This window comes from Ambystoma mexicanum, chromosome 10 (assembly GCF_040938575.1).
Source record: "Ambystoma mexicanum isolate Mex_15411 chromosome 10, UKY_AmexF1_1, whole genome shotgun sequence".
Lineage (NCBI taxonomy): Eukaryota > Metazoa > Chordata > Amphibia > Caudata > Ambystomatidae > Ambystoma > Ambystoma mexicanum.
This window is the reverse complement of record NC_090932.1, coordinates 1182092237-1182108570: the sequence shown is the minus strand read 5'-3', so window position 1 is coordinate 1182108570 and position 16334 is coordinate 1182092237.

The following is a 16334-nucleotide window of genomic DNA, read 5'->3' as shown; positions in this document are numbered from 1 at the left end:
TCCCCGACGGTGGCAAGAGAGCCAACGGGATAGTGGAAGATGGCGGAGGGTTTCAGGGCCGACAAGGGAGCCGGGGCAGTGAGGCAGAGCAGGGGTGCCTGTGAAGAGGAGGAGGAAGGCACAGCAGGCAAGGGAGCCTGTGCAGAGGAGGAGGAACACACAGCAGGCAAGGGAGCATGTGCAGTGGAAGAGGAAGGCACAGCAGGCAAGGGAGCCTGTGCAGAGCAGAAAGTACGGTTTTAGAGGCGAGGGAGGAGCCTGTCAAAGAGTAGAAGGTTGGGTTGAGGACCCTGAACCATGACAGTTCCATTCAGATAGACATTAATGATGACCCTGGAAATGGCAAAGAGGTCGAGGAGGACCTCCCAGCGGGTGCCACCTTTAATGGAGGAAGAGGCGATAGGGGAGAGAAAGTCGACCATGTACCAGGTCCATAGGTCGGGTGAGGGACCGACAAAGAGGATGTCTGTGAGAGTCTCTCTGGCGGAAACCATGACATAGGTGTCTGCAATAGGAAGGCCAGGGTTGGAGCCCAAAATGTCCTTCGTAAGTTTCTTCTGGCCTGATTTAGTGATAGGAGAGGGATAGGAAATAGAGAAGCAGTTGGAGAAGATAGGTGAGATATATAGTGACACAGCTCGCTGCAATGGTGAGGAGGGCACTTACCAGGCTGATTTAATGAGACACAAGGAGGGTCAGGGCGGGGTGGGGGAAAACAGAGTAGGTGGGGGAAACACAGAGTGTAGGGGACAGAGGGTGCCAATTGTGGGGGGAGTAGGGTCAGGCAAATAAGCACATTTCTCTGCGGCAAACAGGCCCAGCTAAATACGATTTTCAGACAAACAGGCACTTTCTAGCAGCAAGGGGAGCACAGCTAAGTCAATTTTAAAGCAAACAGGCACTTTCTAGCAGCAAGGAGGCACAGATAAATATGATTTCCAGGCAAACAGGCCCTTTCTACCAGTAAGGGGCACAGCTAAGGACGATTTTCAAGCAAACAGGCACTTTCTAGCAGCAAGGGGCCCAGGTAAATACGATTTTCAGGCAAAAGGGCACTTACTAGCAGCAAGAAGGGGGGCACAGTTAAGTATGATTGTCAAGCAAACAGGCACTTTCTAGCAGCAAGGGTGTACAGGTAAATATGATTTTCAGACAAACAGGCACTTTCTAGCAGCAAGGGAGCACAGGTAAACACGATTTTCAGGCAAACAGGCACTTTCTAGCAGCAAGGGGGGCACAGCTAAGTAGGAGTTACAGGGAAACAGCATGATATTCGGGCAGATAACATATTTTGAAGGGCACAGGGAGAGTAGTGTGGCATTACAGTAGAATGATGAAAGAGTCATGAGAGCGGAGGCAGAAAAAACAGCGTCACAGAGGAGCATGGTGCATTTTCACAGTAGCAGACTTGGAAGGCAGAGAAGAGAGGGTTGTATGGGGCTGAGGCAGCCACAGAACGTGCTTGATGGCATGGCTCAGGAGAAAGAGTCAGGTATAGTGTTGGGTGTAAGGTAGGTTTTTCGAGAGCATATTGAAATTATGATGTCGGGAGAAGTTGGCCCTGAGGTACGTCCTGGTAACGGACAGGAACAACCAGGGCCTTACTGTGTGGGCCTTGATGGTGGGGGACGGCTAACGCCTGCTGGTGCCTTCCAATTGGTGAAGAAGGCTATGATCAGCCCAATCAGGGATGGCAGCAGGCTACAGGGTAGGGCCTGCAGCCCCGCCGCCGAGCAAGCCAAGGCTGGTGTGAACAGAGAGCGGGCTTACTACTAAGGAGCTATCTATAAGTCTGAGGGGTGGAGGGTGGATAGATTACAACAGTGTCCGCACCTCACCCCCGAGGTTGTGAGAGAGAGTCGGCTCTCCCACCCCAACCACAACTCGTCAGTCGGTCGAGTTGTGGTTGGGGCCTCCTCCTCCCCTCAATCTCACACACGGTGTCCATCGTAGCTCCAGCAAGGGAGCCAAAGTACCTCGTCCGGCCAATGTGAAGGCTCCGCTAGGTTCCTCTGCCTCTGCACAAGGACCAACTAGGTCCACCGGCTCTCCTCCCACAATCCAGCACCAATGGTGCTACCTCACACTGCCGGCGCACACAGCTCAGAGCCACTTCGCCATCTCTGCCACTCGCTCCATCTCCCCGCTGCCAGTTAGCGGGATGCTGCCATCATCTCTGGATCAAGCCCACACTGCGGCGGGGGAACACTGATGGCTCCAGTTGCAGGAGTATGCACACTGCTGAAATCTTACAAAGCCAGCACCAGGTTCTTCCGAAACAGGGCCCTTTAATGTTAGACCGCCAGATGAGGTAAAGTTGTTATGAAGCTGCAGATATAGCGGCAGGGATGAGTAGGTCATGGGTCTAAGACTCATCAGCCACGCCCCACTTTTCATTTTTTATTATTATTATGGTATTTGAGTGCAGATCTAGCTTCAAGAAGCAACCGAGCGCTTTATAGAGGTTTACAACAATACAATGGTGTATTTACCATGGCAGAATTACCACACGAAGTAAATCTGAAAAAAATCGCCCAGAAATCCAACAGACTTAAACAACTGCATTAATACCCCCTTGCCACAACTTTGGTAATTACAGGAAACAATGTTGGTGGTACTTCTGCAGATGTAAGCCAAATTGCTGCCAAACTCGTATGTGGAATGCTTTTGTTTCGTCTTCTTAAAGCAATTATATAGTTGGAAGCTGCCATGCACTACAAAAGGTGTGTGGCAGGTAGCGGTGGCAGGGGATTGGTGGTGGGCTGGAGAGCTGGTTCAGCGTTCAAACCAGATGTTTTCTGAAGAGTAGGGTTGCAGATCTTTCCAGAACAAAATTCGTGATATGCTTACTGGATGGACACTTGGTTGTTATAAGGTTGTTCCATATTGTTTGTATGTATGCCTGTGGAGGATTTAATGCCCTCAGCTCAGACCACTGCAACAATAAATGAATAGTTCTCATTTTCAAATGAGTCACATTTCTAAAAGGCATCTAAAAGACACTGGCCCTCATTACAACTCAGGCGTTAAGGGTTAACGCCACCGTTAACCCTTAACGCCTGATTCCCACCTTAACGCCTGCTTTTTGCAGGCGTTAAGTTCCATGGTGCTAAGGCACCTTGGTGCTAATTACGGCACCGTAATTTACGGTGCCGTAATTAGCGCCTTCCCCACTCCCATTATGCCCTATGGGGCAAAAATGGGAATGGGGAAGGGAAAATGGGAAATGGGGATTTACCGCCCCACTCACCTTGTAATGGGGCGGTAAATCCGCCATCCACCATGGTGTAAACATAGTTTACACCATGGTGGTAAAGTTGGTGCACTTAGCACCTCAGTTGTAATGAGGGCCACTATATATTATTTTGCCCATTTGCAACTCATTCTCATAATTGTTAAGGATAAATCAGTGTCAATTTCTGACATCCGATGCCTGCAGTGACAGTGTTCCCAGGACCCACAAATCATTTAAATGTAATGTAAAGTTGTATAGCTCACCTCTGTCATTTTAACGGTCGTGTTACATGAGGCCATGCAAGAAAAGAGTGCAGGCAATTGCTATCGGGATAGTGCTGCCAGTAAGTATTAACTTTATTTCGGTTGGTAAACATAAAAGTACAAAACAATTTATAGGCCGATTCATGGAACAAACGTGCGCCGAAAATCTTGCCGCAAGCTGGCGCAAGCGTGAAAAAACAGGCGCACGCGTGCAATTCATGGAAGTCCCTGCGCGTGTTTCCCTCGGGATGTGCGCCAAACCCATGCGTGGCGCACACGGGTGCCCACAGGCGCACACGTCATTGCAACATCCCGAACACCGTGCGCAACACACACAGGGAAAGCGCAAAACGTCCGCGCACACCCCAAAAAAGGGGCGGGACACAGGCCGTAACACGCAGAATGGGGAACAACACCTGAAAAAGAAGGCGTAACTGGGGAAGTACTGCAGGGAAATACACAGAACACCCACACGCATGCGAACAACCCGTATTCATGGATTCGAATATGGGAAACCCGCGCACGGCAAAAGATGCGCATAGGTGTCAACGCGTCCGCCACACGAAGGCAGGCGGAAGCGTCCCCGCGCACAGCATAAAAGTGCGTGCAAACAACAAACACGTATATACAGCTACAATGAATGCCCCATTTGTCGCAGCACTGATCGTGGGACACTGCAGGAGGAGGAGAATAGCCCCACATTTTTTTTTTCTGGACCAGCCTTTTTGGGATGCCTGACGACCACGTCTATGGCAGGTATAGGTTTCCACCTCGTATCATCCTAGACCTCGTCAGGGAGTGGGAAGATGACCTTACATCCCGCATCCTGTGCTCCCAAGCATTGAGCCCCTTGGAGAAGGTGCTCAATGTCCTGCATTTTATGGCCACTTGGTCATTTCAGCGGACTACTGCCATAGAGGGGGGGGGGTCTCACAGGCCACGCAGTCACGCTGCCTACACCAGGTGTTGGCAATCATCACTGCACGCCCCTCAGTCCGCAGGTACATATACATGCCCAGAACACCCGCAAAAGGCAGGCCGTGGTCCAGGACTTTTACAGGGTGGCACACTTCCCAAAAGTGCTCGGTGCCATAGATTGCACCCATGTGGCCCTACGTCCACCTAGGGCCACTGAGCACTTCTATCGAAACCGCAAGCACTGGCATTCCATCAAAGTGCAGGTTGTATGTGATGCTAAAGGAATCATCACCTCTGTCTATGCAAACTACCCTGGCTCCACCCATGACAGTTTCATATACAGAATGTCCACCCTGAGCCGGGCCCTGAGCTGGGCAGCATGGCGACACATGGCTCCTAGGTGAGTACAAATGCCTGTGCACCTGCATGCAAGTCGCACACAGACAAATACCCAAATCCTAATAATCTCAACTATTACCACCTCCCCAGGGGACAGTGCCTACCGTCTGAGCAACCACATGATGACGCCAATCTGGAACCCCACCACACCACCCCAGGTAAGATACAATGATGCCCATATTGCAACCAGGGGCATAGTGGAGCGCACATTCGGAGTGCTCAAGTCACGCTTCCACTCCCATGACCGCTCTGGTGGGCAGCTACTATATGCACCCTCAGTAGTGTGCAGGATCATTGTGGCAACATGTGTCCTGCACAATGTTGCAACATGGCGGGAGGTACCGGTGGACATGGTGGTGCCCCCAAATCCCCAACCACAGGCACAGGCGCTGCCCATGGGAGGGGACAGGGCACGTGGTGAGGCAGCCCGGACCCAGCTTGTGGCCACATTCTTCACCTAAACTCCCACCCCTGCGGAGTGCACACAGCCCTGGCACATACCAGGTGACAATCGATGATGACAAAGAGACAGTCATTTGTCACAACCTTACAACCCTGAGAATGTTGCCACGGAAGTGCTACATTGTGTGCATACCTAGCTACTTAAACATAATGTCATAATTATACTTTCCGTGAGTAATCTGAATTTAACTGAATGGTTACCTTAGAGAAACGCCAATCGCTCTTCCTCCTTATAACTTCCCATTCCAGAATAAGGTCCGACAGGGGGTGAAAATGAGTGCCTCCCTGAGACCCTTCCTCCGCCTTCCAGTAAAGGATAGAGGAGGGGAAGGACCTCAGGGAAACCCTCTGGGGAAGAAAACCCTGTGTCGACGGCTGCTGGATAGATGTCGTCTGGATGGAGAGGTTTCCGGTATCCAGAATATCCGCAGGTGGAGAGCCGTCTGAATGAAGACAGAAGAGAGTGGTGAGTATGAGAAGGGTAAGTAGAAGGCAGAGTATAATCAGTTAAATGCCAGGAAGTACCTGAATGAAAGGAGGTAATGACCTATCAAGCTAGGTTGGAGGTCCTCAGATGAGACTCAGATGGAATCAGTCTCGAGGACATATCAGGAAGAGAACTGTTTTCGAATCCCAATAATGGGGATTGTACCCTGAGTCTCACAGCTTCTAAAGTTGGTGAAAAATAGAAAGTTTCAATTCGGATTCACTAACTATCCCCGGGAGTATTAAGGACAGTCTGACTATTAAGTCTCACGTACCGAACGCTAGGGAGGGAATCTCACTAGCGGATTGTTCAGTGAGGTTCGGCTCGAAACGAGCGTGGGTTAGAGTGGAAGCTCGAGTCAAACAGGAGTTGGGAGAGTAAGTCGAGTCTGTAATAGAGAATTGGAATGGCAGGGTTAAACAGAAAGAATATAGAAGAACGAACAGGTAGGCAGTAAGATCCTAGAATCAAACTCACGAAGCGTTGTTTTGGAAGAGGAGCAACGCATCCGCGCGTTGTTGGCAGGAACAGATGAACCGGCTCCAGAGCAGGAGGGAAGTCCTTCCACAGCGCAGGGTAGTTCAACGTCTAGACCCACACCTTTCTTGGCGGTGGCCATCTTGGTAGTAAAGATGGCCGAAATCCATCTAAGGGACCATCGATGCCACAGCGACCACGGTCTCCGTAGGGGCGTGACACATAACCAATCCTGTGTGACCAAAAGGAACACATGCAAGGTGTGTCTCACACACCCCTGCAAAACAGTCCATCACAATCCCTGGTATGTCACCCAAACCCTCCCAAACCACATCACCCTTGTCTGCCACACCATGACATGGCATGCAATAGCAAAAGGCCAACACATGACCAATAATAAACAAAGTGACATGTCATAAATGAAAACTGGCATGAGACAATGATGCCTGACATGGAATCAGATGAAATGACTGACCAACAACCTCCCACACATACAAAGTCAGACACAAATGCTTTCCAACAGTTGTAGCATGAACACAACACTGAATGCCCGTTCACATGCACATTGGGCATGGCAAAATCCTGACTCCTGAACCCATGTCCTGTGTGTGTCTCCTGCAACACACTGCTCAGCACACAGCACTTTGAGCAGCCATTGTGTTGCAGATACACCTTGAGCATCACATGAAAAAGACTAATGAAATCTACAACCAAATGACGCATGTACAGGGTACCCAAATGGTAATAGATCATGTGCTGCATGGACACCGCAGGCCTGAGAATGCAATCTGTGTGCACCTGGGCCATGGAAGGGTGGATGTACGTGTGGTGGATCATTGTGCAACTGTGTGTGTCATTAGGGACATGCACTCAATATATGCATGTGAAATCAAGTGACCTCAGTGTCCTGTACACATCACATGTGAACATTGGCCATGCGAACACCCCAGCATGTCAAACCACACCAATCCCCTGACACCTGAAAAGTAAAGACAAAACAGGAACAGGCACTGAGCAGCACAACACATCATGTACATAGTACTCCACAATTACAATGTCAGAGTGCCCAAAACACTGTAGGCCAAGCCAACTATCCAACAACAAAAGGCCCTCCCTTACACATCACTTTGACCTTCTGAACAACTGTCTCTGGGGTATGTAGCCTTCTCCCATCAAGTCTACATGGCTACATGATCACCCTACCCCTTGGTCTCCATGGTCCAGCTTGCATGTAAATAGGGTCCAGCCCACTCAGAGGCCACCTTGACTGGTAAAAATGCCAAATCAGAGAGAACTCCAAGTAGGCAAACCCACAAACCAGGGAAAAAGGCTGTAGGCACCAAAAAACCCTGGAAGAGTCTCAAGTAGATGACTTGAAGTAGCAGGAAATGTCAAAGCACATGTACAAGCACAATGATAGAACAACCAAGGTAGCACAGTTGAACAATGGTCCAACAGGATGGGTACCATTTACGGTACATAACATACAATGATGATGCAACAACTGATGGGTACTGTCACAGCTCCGGTGTCCAGGCGCAGCAGTGGCATAAACCAACCACCCCTCCGTGGTCTGGGCGCCTGCAAGGTCAAACTAACACAGGCCTCTGAGACCCCGGCGGGGAAGGAGGGTCAGGATTTGTTGCATGGACAGGCATTGGTATTCAGGATAACCAGAAAGAGGGGCAGGAGAGTGGATGTGGATTTGCAAGGGAAAGTAGGCAAAATACAACTATTCACGAAAACACATACTCAGTTAGAGAAAACATGTTCATCATGCACGTTGTACCAAATTTGTCAAATGCAAGCCAAAGAGAGACTTATCTCAGGGCTGAGGTCCAGTAATAGGAGCACTTCAATGCTGCAAAGATAGCGTGAGTTACTAATCTGAATGTGTGTTTACAACACACACACACAACCCCATCCATGCCCCAAAGTAAGTGACTTCTCCACAAACAAACGCCCCTGTCTGCTTGGCCCACCGATGGTACATACACTTTCAATGCAGTAAGGCCAACGCATGTGGCCACGCAGAAAATGGAAGACCAATGGGTCAAGAATCACACATGATACAATGGTCCCTGGGTGAGCTGCTAGACGCGTATAGCAAGGTGCAACTTCAGTACAAGTTGTGTTCTGGCTGCTGCAGATTTAAATAGGTAGTGCATGTGGCAATTTGCACATGCAAATGACATCCACTAACCACGAGTCTGAGCCTCGCTGGTTGTCCCTGTGTGCTGTATCAGTTTCTGGCTAGGAACGCTACTACCCTAATTTCTCTGCTTCAATGGAGCAGGGGGTACTTGAGGATATGTTTGATGGCCCCTGCATGTGCCCCTGACAACATGTAAAGCCACTTAGCATTTGGCCCTCAACGCATGTCAGCTGTACTGTGTGCTTCTCCAACAATGCCTGCCAAAGCTCCCAAGCACTGGTGCTACTTAGCATCCATGTGCAAGTGGCCTGGTGGAAGGCAGTCTGTGGTGGGGGCCCTTGTGTTGCTCACCTTTCCAGGAACTCCTGGAAACACGTCTGCTTTTGTCGGACGTCTGAGCACAAGCCCTGTGCTTCTGCTTGCGCACATACCACACGTCTGCACCACTGAACGTGGCCAGTGTTCTGGATTAGTCGTCCCTTTGTCTGCTGGCAAAGGTAGTCTGGAGGCTCATCTTCCTGCAGACATGGCATCAAATAAATCAATAAGTCTGGAAAGTTCCCTGTGTGTGTGTGTCTACATGCTGGTTGTCACTGGGCCAGGTTACAGACCTACATCCAAACTCCTCCCACCATCAGTGTCCCTTTGACAGGCCACGGGTGCAGGCTACTGTCTACAGCATGAAGTGCATCAAGCACATATACAGGCAAGAAAATAACATACATAACAATCCATATCAATTAATGGAGACATCAATCACATACTCACCCAAATTGATTACAGACATGGGGTGGATAAAATGCAACCAATCCCCACTAGGGGTGTTAACACAAGTAGTACAGCAGCAGACAAACCACAGTTATTAAGAAAGTCCAAAGCCCTTGTGTACAATTTTGCAACACAGACCCATCCTAGCAAGCCCATGGATAAGGGAAGCAGGAGGGGCCTATGTGAGTCAAGACCCCAAGCTGCAAACACATACACAAGACAATCTTGAAGGGCCCAGCTGGAACAGACAGTGGTTGCTTTCAAAAGCCACAAAGCACCACACTGTTACATGAATGCACAATAGACAAACAATATTAATCTATATTAACTAATTAAACTAACAATGAACAACCTACATAACCTAATTAAAATAACTATCAAATAGTTAATATTAACTGACTAAACTAAAAGCAAAAATCAAAAATGGCCACATACGACCCGGGGGGGGGGGGCACCCAGGAGAGGGGAGGTACAGGGTGCACCTCAACACCCACATGCGATGATGTTGAGACAAATAAAAAACCTCCATGGGCTCAACGCCTGCACAGCGTGACCTGTGTGGGAGATATCTCGTTGTCCGAGTCTGCCTCATCCTGATAAGGAGGACGTAGGCCAGGAGCCTGACCACGCCTAGGTGCAGCTTGCCCCTCGTCGGCAGCAAGTTTGCTGGATGGGTGAGCCTGGTTCTGTGCGGCAATGACACGCAGGTCTGCATGCAGAACCTTCCGTGATACACGTGCTTCCTCTTGCAAGGTAACACATGTAACACGGAGTTCTACCTGCATGGTCTGTTTGGACAACTGATGCACCTCCCGGCAAGCACGTAGCTCTGCCGAGATGGTACGCTCAAGCTGCTCAAACCTCTCCTCTGACCGCACCCTCTGGGACGTCAAGAGGGCACCCAGAGTGGATCTGAGGGACTCATACTCAGGCCTCAGGGCCTCCATGTGTGCATCTGCATGAGCAGTAATTGCTTGATGTAGAGACAACATTTCAGCCTGGCGTGCCCTGTCAGAGGCCGCCATGCCCAACCTGAGCGAGCGGCCCATCGGCAGCAAGTCTGCCGGACGGGTGAGCTTGGTTCTGTGCGGCAATGACATGCAGGTCTGCATGCAGAACCTCCCATGATACACGTGCTTCCTCATGCAAGGTAACACGTGTAACACAGAGTTCTTCCTGCGTGGTCTGGCTGGACAACTGATGCACCTCCCGGCAAGCACGTAGCTCAGCCGAGATGGTACGCTTAAGCTGCTCAAACCTCTCCTCTGACCGCACCTGCTGGGATGTCAAGAGGGCACCCAGAGTAGATCTGACGGACTCATACTCAGCCCTCAGGGCCTCCATGGGTGCATCTGCATGAGCAGTAATTGCTTGACGCAGAGACAAAATTTCAGCCTGGCGTGCCCTGTCAGAGGCCGCCATGCCCAGCCTGAGCGAACGGGCCGTGGACTGCACCGCCTGCCACTGGAGAAGCACCTGCCTAGCAGGGGGGAGCACGGATTGGGCCACACATTCCATGCTCACAGCGATGTTATCAAGTGCTGCCCCCCTGACGTTCTGAATTGGCAGTCATATCTTGCTCCCACTCAGTGTACCATGATAGCGCGCGGCCACCGCGTTGCTGGGCTTGACACCTGCGGGACCCAAGGACTGGGCATCCTTGTTGGGTTGGCACCACCCGCGGCTGCACGACTACATGCCCCCGTCTACATACGGCATGGGGTACATCATGGGGTACATCTGAAGGGCAGAGGATGTACCCCATGTGTCTGGCAGGTTGGCTGGTGGAAGTCAGCATGTACACAGGAGGCTTGAACAGGCCAATGCAGTATGCCAAAATGATGCACACCAGTGTAATGGTGTAATTGGGGTGCAGGGAGGGTGGAGGGGCAAGTGGGCTTGCCTACGTGGAGTTCCCGCATGCAGGCAGAGGACAGATGCACGTCAGTCATGTAATGACATAGTCCCAGTGCTGAGAGGAAAGACACCCCTGGCTACATGGCTACATAAAGAAGGGCCAGTGAGCTCGAACATGGACCGGAGGGGCATCTGGGTGACTAGCATGTGAGTAGGGTGAAAGTGTGGTGATGAGGACAGTCCCCGTTTGCTCTCCATGTCCACCATCCTGCACAGCATGCACGCATCAGTGAAGCATTGCATGTCTAGCACATGAGAACCATGTACACATCGCATGTAGTGGCGGTCAAGCACAACACATCACACAGGCAAACCACACATGGGCTGGGCATACACGCAACAACACTCACTGGACGGGGCATCAAAGTCCTGCAACTCTCCCACTCCTTTGACCAATTCTTCTGGTATGAACTCCGCAACGAGTGCCTCGTGCATAGTGAGGTCATCCTCCTCAGGTGGTGGCCCACCGCCAGTCACAAATGTCATGTTGTAATTTGAAGCACGCTTGGCCTTAGTGCTGCATTTGAGATCATTCCAACGCTTCTTGCATTCGGCAGCTGTGTGCACCTCATGGCCGAATGCACTCACGTTATCTGTGACATGCTTCCAGTGGGTATTCCGATGGGCAGCCGTAGTTTTACAATTCGGCCCCACTAGCATGTCACGGCTGTGGGCCCGCACGTAGTCCACAAGGGAGTCCAGTTCCTGCGCACAAAAAGGCTTCTTCCTTGACGTGCAGGAGGCCGTGGCTGGGGTCCCAGCCTGTGCTGCAGATGCAACCTTCCTCCTCTTGGATAGTGGCGCGGACCCTGGCAGGCGAATGCCGCCCTGATCACTATGGCCAGTGGCACCAGAGGATTGAAGCAAGGGAGTGGCAGGTAGAAGGACGACCGAAGGCCTGACTTGCGTCAGTGGCTGCTGGGTGCCCTGGAATGGACCCTGCGCAGCAACATCCGCTGTGCCAGGGTCATTGATCGCGACTGTCCTGGTTGGTAGACTCACAACCGGGGTGTTGTTGGCTGCATCTGCCCCTGCACTTGCCAACACCTGGCTGGTCAGGGCAGCAGATGACATCACTGCCCCAGGGACACGTGTCTTGGTCAGGGCAGCCCTGCGTGCACCTACGGTCTTCCTCCTGACCTGCTGGAAATCCTCCATGGACTCTTCAAGTGCCAACGCAGCCTGCGCTGGCAGACCCTGAGCCTGGGTGGTGGTGTCCACAGCTGCACCTGCAGCTACCACTACCCTTGGGCCCGTGGCAGTCGATGAAATGGACTGCCGGGTCACACGGTGGCCAGTGCCAGATGCAAGTACTGCATCTCCCGAAGCCGCAGGGGGTGGTGGCATGACTGCACCAACACGTGGCACATCATTGTCACGAGCTGCAGCACCCCTGCCTCTTCCCCCTCTGCAGCCACCCTGGACACCCTGGAGTCCCCCTACTCGCTGGTCACCCCGGCCACGTCCCTGACCATGCCCGCCACGAGGAGTAAGCCCAGCTGAGGCGCCCCTCAACTTTGGTGGCCTCCCAACCATGGCACTGATGTAGTAGTAATCAAAGTATAGAACTTCCTTGATGTATGTCCACCTATGTTAAGGGGTTTAGATCAATTGTACCTAAAGAAAAAGGTTGCAAAGACCAAACGTTCTAAAAATGCTACTGCCAAAGGTTTGAACACCAAAAGTTCGAACCTTTGGTGGTAGCATTGTAAAAAAAAACAGGGGCTGCTGGGGTATCCTCTGCATTGCCCCGCTCACTATACTTTATTATATAGTGAGCGGGGCGATGCAGAAGACACCCCCGCAGCCCCGTTTTAAAAAAATAAATAAACGGGGGCTGCGGGGTTTCCCCCGCAGCCTTCCGTAAAAAGAAAAAATGAAAGAAAAGAAAAGGACCCTGCAAGGCCGGTTCCCGATCACGGAAGTGAAAGGGAACTGGCACTACAGGAACCCAGCGTGAAGATGAAGGTAAGTGGGGTTTGTTGATGTTGGGGGTGTGGGTGGGGGTGTGCTGAGGGTGTGGGTGGGGGGGTGTTATGGGTGTGTTGTCTGTGTGGGTGTGAGAATGTATGTGTGTTCCCATGAGAAAGGTGCAAACTTTTGGTAGCTCGCACCTTTCTCATGCAAACGATTTGCCCGCGGTAGTTTCAGCCGTGAGCAAATCACTTGGATTCTTTTAAGGTGAATTTGTGTACATGGTCCCTGCTGATGACCGCATCTCATTGTTTTCGTTTTTTCTTTGTTAACGTCAAAGCCACACTGATGACAACATTTGACAAACTGCTCAGTTAGTTTCAATATGCCTGACAGGGTTCCAGAGATAAGGGCCACGCCTTTGGCGAACATTAGAATGTCGATATTTTCTTCCCCCAAGGCTGGATCAGCAATGGTGTCTGTCTGTAATTCGGTTGCCACCCCATCAAAGAACACGTTTAAAAGGGTGGGGGCAAGGATACAACCCTGCCTAACCCCTTTCTCAAAAGAAAGTATTTGGTGCACTCCCCACACTAACCCCACCTAACTTGAGCTGTTGAGTAATTATAGAGGTCCATAATTGCCTTAAGCAAAGGAAAAAAGACCTCCTTTTTAATCAAATCACGCCAAAGTTCTCACCTTGGCATACTATCAAAAGCAGCCTTAAGATCTATAAAGGTAATATATATTTGGCCTCTTTTGAGTGTGACATGTTTATGTAAAATCAGTAATACTCTAAACACCTGGTCGATAGTGCTCACCCCTTTACGCAAGACAGCATGGAGAGGGCACAATACGCTTGAATCCATAGCCCAATTTCCTCATTTGGTTTGCAGGATTTTGCCAAATATCTTGCTACTGGCATCTAGCAGTGAGATTGGGTGGTAGTTCCCTGGGATACCAGGCTCACCCTTTTAAAGATTGGACTATGCCATGTAGTTGGCATCATACCAGTTTTAAGAATAGCATTTAAAAAAAAGCAATAGGTAGAGAGCCTATATCATGGGTTCATTCAAATAAAGGTCCACCGGTACAAGGTCTGGTCCCAGAGCCTTTCCCCTGGTTTGCTTGTTAATATCTGTAAGGACTTCTGACAATGTAAATTGTTAAAAAAAAGTATTGGGTCAATGCCAAGGCCAGACATGCCAAAGCTTCCTTTAAGGGGTGGGATACAACCCAATCTGCTCTCCTTGTAAAGAGATGTAAAGTGAGTGAACTACACATTTTCGGGGATTAACACCGGGAAAAAGTTCCTGTCGGATTGCATGTCATTTACGACTATTTTCCAGAAGACTTTAAAAAATAATTCATTGGTAGTCTTCACTAGAGCTACCCAGTTTTGAGTGATCTTTGGCTTTTCTTTTTATTGATCAATACCATGTAATCTTCTGTAATTCTCTTCACAGTTGTTGGTCTCACAGGCCTTTACAAAGTTTGCTTTCATTTTTCCACACTCCCCATCATACCATCCCTCTTTTGCTATCAGTTGGATGGCAGCTCGTTTCACCATCTTGGTGCAAAAGGGTGTCATGGCAAAGGCAATGACATAGTGAATGTTTATAACTGCATAGGGATATTAAAAGTTGTTCCCAGAAACTTCACCAGGTAAGGCAAAATGCCCTGATACACCAAAGGAAGGTCATTTATTAAATTGATATCCTCCCATGTGTGCCTTTTCCTAGTGTATGTGGGGTTGCACTGCATCTGTAATTTGTATGGTATTTTTCTCCACAGTACACATTTACAGTGTTAGGCACACCAGGTTTCGATCGCTTTCCGGTCTTGGATGGACTTCTAGGGATTTAGCATATTTCCAGTTTGGAAGATCGATGAAAATATAATCGATATGGCTAGTTTTCCCACCGCAGTGATAGGTTGGTGAGGGTGGAATATTGAGTTTCATCTGGCCATTGAAAGCTCGCAGGACCATTCTGTAGGATAGCTGTGCCGTTGCAGCGGCATACTGGTATGATTTTTTGTACAGCCGTGGTGTCAGCCAGGGTCCCCATTGTTGTCCAATCCTCTAGCAAAGACTCCAATTGATTCAAAGTGTCCATGCCATTTGGGCCATATGGTCAATTATATACATTACAAATCAAAAAAGTTAGCCCCGCCCGGCACTGAAATAGACAGGGCTTTTAGCTCAGGGGAGTTTGTGGCTAGTGATATAGTTTGTGCATTGAGAAAGACTTTAACCCATATACTCAGTCGCTCCGTAGGGCACCCTATCTTATGTTTAGGCTGGGTTACACGGACCGTATAGATTATATATCCTTCCTGCTTTGAGTCATTATATGTCCATGTTTCCTGGAAACAGATTATGTCAGAGGTGGAAACGAAATGTACCCACTCATGGTCTTCTAGATGTTTTGCCAGTCCAGCAATATTCCATGATTGCACATTGAGATCATGTATTCGGATCACCACTCCAAGCGGTCTTTCTGAATCAGACTGGCAGTCTCCGCGATGCGCACGAGTGCCCACAGTGGCTGACGGGCACGGCGGGACCCAGTGGAGGAGTCCGGGAGACAGAGGTGAGTGTCTGGGTGACTGTTGGTGTGTGTTTGTGTGTGTGTGTAAAATGAAGGTTTTTGAAGGGGGGATAAATGTAACTGGTTGCATTTTTGCGTGTGTGTGTGAATGTGGTGGGGGAATAAGTGTGTATGCTTGTGGCAAGAGGAGGCAGTTGGGGGACAAGGAGAAAGGAAGAAAAGTGTATTGGGGTGAACCACCCAAATTCATGCTATTTTGGATTTTTGAGGGCTCCACATTAACGACCGAAATGAATCAGTCTTTTTTATGCGCGGCCTTCAAAAAGCTGAAATTCACCTTGAACCGAGGAAATGCCATTCAGCAAAATAGAGCTAGACCGAATAAACAGAGACAATACCGTTTATGACTTCTCCAGGTTTGCGAGCTTTGTTCTTCTGGTCGTTTTTTAGACCAGCTATCTTTTTGGACCAAATGCATGTTATTTATCGATCCCCAGTTCTGGTCTTGTCCTTATGGGTGTTGTGCTTGTGTTTCATTTGTATAGCCAGGTTTTCAAGGATTTTCTGAACGCTAAATCAAAGAAATGTGTCTGTAAGAGCTTGTTTTTAATCAGGGTGCAAAGTAAAATCATCAATGAAATTCAGTATTTTTATGAGCTATATTAGTTTATTTAGCATATATGCTGTAAATAAGTCGATTTTTTTCTGCAAAATGTTCGCCTTTTCTTGCCACAAGCATTTGAAATCAATGCTGCTATTTCCTGGGAGATCGGGATATTGGGGTAAT